Source organism: Palaemon carinicauda, chromosome 10 (assembly GCF_036898095.1).
Source record: "Palaemon carinicauda isolate YSFRI2023 chromosome 10, ASM3689809v2, whole genome shotgun sequence".
Taxonomy (NCBI): domain Eukaryota; kingdom Metazoa; phylum Arthropoda; class Malacostraca; order Decapoda; family Palaemonidae; genus Palaemon; species Palaemon carinicauda.
Window position 1 is genome coordinate 160599671 of NC_090734.1, and position 5000 is coordinate 160604670.

A 5000-nucleotide genomic window follows, 5' to 3' on the forward strand; every position below is an offset into this window, starting at 1 on the left:
GTAGATAGACCTATAGACTCCTCAAACACCCCATCCCTAGCTCACAAGGATGGTGAGGTTACAGACACAAGAAACTACCGAATTTGAGCGGGTCTCGAACCCTAGTCCGGCAGGTCACTAGACAGGGACGTTTCCAATAGGCCATCCCAACCCTGATGAAAGGGGAGGGTTGGACCGTCGGCTGAACGTACAGTTAACGTCCATGCGTCGTAGAATAACGGGGCGTTTTAGAATTACATCAAAAGCATCTCTCTCTCTCTCTCTCTCTCTCTCTCTCTCTCTCTCTCTCAGGCACGTAGCGTTCATCAAAGCGGATAGTGGGGTACGAAATTCTTGACTGGAAAATATAGAAAAATAAATATGGTTTTGGTTTCGAATTATTTCAGAGAAAACACGAACGTCAGTTTTAGAAAAAAAAAAAGGACAGAAAAACGCTATAATTATTTACATTTTTCATTCTTATCATCGTTCATTCTTATCATATATTCTTGTGGAATGAGGAAAAGTACTTTTAATTAACAGGAATGTCAGAAAAAAATAGAAAAATACTCAGAGTGCAGAAATTACTTCTCGACCTTTTGCAAAACCTTCACCTTGACATTTGACCTAGGACTTTCAAAACTGAATCACTCCCACGCCTCACCATAGCAATTAATCCCTGAAAGTTTCACGACCGTTCGAATTAAATTGTGGCCTGGAAGTTGTTCACAAACAACCAAACAAACAGGGGGTGAAAACATAACCTCCTCCCAACTTCGTTGACGGGCTAATGACAGAAAAGCAAAGATAAAAAATGGAAAAGTTAACCCACATTTGAATTTAACATTTAATCTAATAAAATCATAAGGGAAAGTGGACTACGGAGCACTTTCCCAAAAAGAAAATTCACGGAATGTACAGAGACTATAGCGAAGTCATGATAGATATTATTTGTTATATGATAATACTTCTGCACATAGATATTTCTGTATCTTACTGTACATCTTGTTCCCCACATAGTTCAGATGACACAAATGGTGGCTCAGAGGCTCCAAAATATAAGCTAAAGGAATTCGGATATTTATGAGAAATCCCTGAAAATGAGCATGATATCAAAGATACCGCACGCTCATAACAGAATCCTACAGAGAGAGAGAGAGAGAGAGAGAGAGAGAGGAGAGAGAGAGAGAGAGAGAGAGAGAGAGAGAGAGAGATTAATTGATTTGAAGTTTTCTGGCATCCTGATATCTAAGGTCATTCATGCTGAGAGAGAGAGAGAGAGAGAGAGAGAGAGAGAGAGAGAGAGAGAGAGAGAGAGAGAGAGAGAGAGAGCTGGCTACACTTGTAATATCATCAGCTCCTTATTAAAGATTTTAGGATACCATTCCTAGAGACAGGGAATGGCGGTGTATATTATGACAGAGTACCCTGCTTCTCATAAGTCCTGCTATGGATGCAGATGTAATGAGATTCAGGTAATAAAAGTTTTGGCAGGCATAACAGCTTCTATTTGCGTTTCATCTACTGAAATCCAGACTTGGATGATTCTATCTTCGTTTGTGTTCTTAACATTATGGCTAAGCAAGGCCTCTTTTGTGTTTATAGGTGATTTCAATGCTCACCATTGGGAGTAGTTAAGTTCTGCGTCTCCTACTGATCGGCATGGCTTAAGAGCATTGGACTTTGCCTCTGAATCTGGCTTACAACTATCGTTAGGATACAAGATGATAGAAAGGCCCACCTTGCCAAGATTCTTGGACATGATGTGTCCCTACTATGCGAGCGCGGCATTTTTAGATTTATTTCAGAAGCAGTTCTTCTGAAAATTATTTAACTTCTATAATGACATCTTAACTTTTATTGTTTTAATCGAATATGCTTTTATTTTTTACTGATATGAATATAATCGGCGTCAATGACCTTAAATGTCAGGATGCCAGAAAACTTTAAATCAATCAATCAGTCCTACTGATCAGCGATTTTACCCTTGTGGTAGCGTTATAAACATTGTGGAGGCTGTTTGATGATAACACTTTCAGTGATATAACGATTCCAAAGGGCTTTTATCACTGGCTACAACCTCACAAGCACTTATTGCACAGCTTCTTTGCCTCTGTATCAGACTGAGCAAATCACAGAAGCTAATCACAGGTCTGGTACCTGCTTTGAACCTAGTCAACACTAACTACCCTGGTGTTATAACAAGTAAGATTGGTTCTCCAATTTAGATGTCTGATCATGCCTCAGTTTCGACAGTAATTGAGACTGATCAGCCTGTCCCTGGGGTGGCTTACTCATGTCAGGTGTAGATGAGATCCAAAGCTGACTGGAAATGGTAGGTATTTTGAATTATTATTTGCATTTGAATTGGTCACAATTGTATAAAAATTCAAGTCTGTTGTTCTCTCTTGTATGAGAATCTGGTCATCATAATTGATAAGTATATCCCATCTCGTGTGCAGAATACAGAGTGAAAGCCAAACCCCAGTTCTTGGTCCCAAAAATTGGGTCTGCAACATCCCCAGATGTTAGACAATTGGAAAAACCTTGACTCTGAATATAGAAGTTTGATTTCTGTATGTAAAAAAGGTTTGTCATTAACATAGCCTGTAAATCTTACAAAATAATTGAAAATATTAAGTTTCAATGATACATTTTTTTTAAACTGTGAGGTTGCAAATTTTAATACATTGAAGGAATAAATCAGTGTCCGATGCTTTTATCTGTCCATGTAATCTTAAGGAGATTAAAATGGTATAATGTTGTCCTGTATCTCAACTAATACAAATCTGATCAGACAATTTTGGAAAAGCTACTGTATTATCAAAATATACAACATGACCAATCTAGCACAATACAATATGGTGTACAGCCTAAAGCCCTGTCCACAAGATTGACCATGCTCGACGGGCAAACAGTGATATCAGACCACAATTGGTAGTGAGAAGGATGGTTGTTGACGTCAGAAGTTGGAAAACCACAGACATGGATCTGGTAGCGCTGTTTGTTGCCAGATCCCTGCCTTTGGTTTTCCTGGGGGATTACATTTGCACTAATTAGGGTGGGGATTAAAACTGGGAACGTTTGATTGCCGATATTTCTTGCACGCGGTGCCGTTGGGGAACTAGTGGTTAAACTTTAAGAATAAGTGAAAAAGAAAAAACCTAACCTAACCTAACCTAGTCTCTTAGTAGTAACTGCAGTCAATCCGTGAAAACATTACCTTCAGCAACTAAACGTGATCATAATTACTGATTTCGTAAGCGCAGATGAAAAGTTTGCTGAAAATCAACATCATCTTACAATTAACTTGTTCCAATTTCACATTAACAAGTTTTTTTTCCTTCGAAAGGCATGCGTGCAAATGTAATGTATGATTGCGCACAACTGTACTAGCAAATGTAGTTATTTTGGCGCTCAATTGTAATAGCAATGTGCTCAAACGTAATACACAGGGTTTTCAGCTTCTGATGTCATCAACCCTCATCCTCACTACCTATTGTGGTCTGGTATCACTGTTTGCAGTCGAGCATGCTCGATCATATGGACAGGCAGGGCTTTAGTCTAACCTAAAGTATGACACATATAAAAAAAACATTTATATACACAAAATATATCAAAGTGTTCATTGACGTCTGCATAACAGATATCTCCAAAAAGAGGACAGCAAATTGATCTCTTGAAATTTTACTTGGAAACAAAAGACAATAGGCTCAAGGACGCTAGATTGGGGATACGGCAAGGCAGGGAGGGCTATGGGGGGGAATAATAATCACTGTTTCTGTAGTAGTAGTAGTAGTAGTAGTAGTAATTGTTATTGTTGTTATTGTAGTGGACGGGGAGATAAAACACAACAGAAAAAAATAGATTTAAAACCCTCAATGAGGTATTGTCTCGCATACCTGTGTAGGCGGCGCTGGATTCTATGGTGAGCGTCGTGGGGCGATGTTTGTGGTCGTCATGTTTGACGTGTTTACGCTGTTGACGCACCGCCAACGGCGGGCATCGCACCTATCATCCTCACCTGCGGGAGGAAAGGGACACGGAGGGCGGATTAGTTAATTTCCGAAGGGGGGAATTGCTCTCTTATAAGTTAAAGGGATGACAAGTGGTAGAAGTTTGGCAGATGGTGGAGGATGAAGGAAGATGAGTGTAGTGTAAGGAAGAATTGTAGACTTTCGAGGATGAGAGAGAGAGAGAGAGAGGAGAGAGAGAGAGAGAGAGAGAGAGAGAGAGAGAGAGAGAGGAAAGTGGCTGTGTGAGAGAGAAGTGGGTGTGTGTGAGAGAGAGGTGTATGTGTGTGAGAGAGAGGTGTGTGTAGAGAGAGAGATAAGTAGGTCTGTGTTTGTATGAGAGAGAGAGAGAGAGAGAGAGAGAGAGAGAGAGAGAGAGAGAGAGAGAGAGAGAAAGTGGCTGTGTGAGAGAAGTGGGTGTGTGTGAGAGAGAGATGTATGTGTGTGAGAGAGAGGTGTGTGTAAGAGAGAGAGATAAGTAGGTCTGTGTTTGTATGAGAGAGAGAGAGAGAGAGAGAGAGAGAGAGAGAGAAAGTGGCTGTGTGAGAGAAGTGGGTGCGTGTGAGAGAGAGGTGTATGTGTGTGAGAGAGAGGTGTGTGTAAGAGAGAGAGATAAGTAGGTCTGTGTTTGTATGAGAGAGAGAGAGAGAGAGAGAGAGAGAGAGAGAGAGAGAGAGAGAAAGAGAGAGAGAGAGGTGGCTGGGTGTGTGTGTGTGTGTGTGTGAGAGAGAGAGAGAGAGAGAGGAGAGAGAGAGAGAGAGAGAGAGAGCAGCAGTACGGTGTTTCGTTATCTACTGATTTTAACAACAGTGAAAGATGTAATGAATGAAACACGTATTATAAAATAACATTCTAAAAAAAACACAATATTTGACTTCACATCAAGATATAACAAATCTCAAAGTTTATATAAAGTAAAAAACACATTTCAGACCGAAGAAAATACTCATGCTACTATATATGAAAAAAAAATAATCTGAAATGAATAATAAGTTCATTTATTCGTCG

The 5000-nt window shown here is 39.9% G+C and overlaps 2 long non-coding RNA genes across 2 annotated transcripts in view; one reads left to right on the top strand and one right to left on the bottom strand.

Annotated features, from left to right (window-relative positions):
* The window catches only part of LOC137648926 (uncharacterized), a 280587-nt gene that overhangs the window by 189363 nt on the left and 86224 nt on the right, over positions 1-5000 (top strand). The gene's annotated exons all lie outside the window — the stretch shown is intronic.
* LOC137648927 (uncharacterized) overlaps positions 1-5000 on the bottom strand; it is a 102115-nt gene that overhangs the window by 4283 nt on the left and 92832 nt on the right. The window contains exon 2 of the long non-coding RNA XR_011045755.1: positions 3882-4003. This is a non-coding gene — a long non-coding RNA (uncharacterized lncRNA). The remainder of the gene's footprint in view (positions 1-3881; positions 4004-5000) is intronic.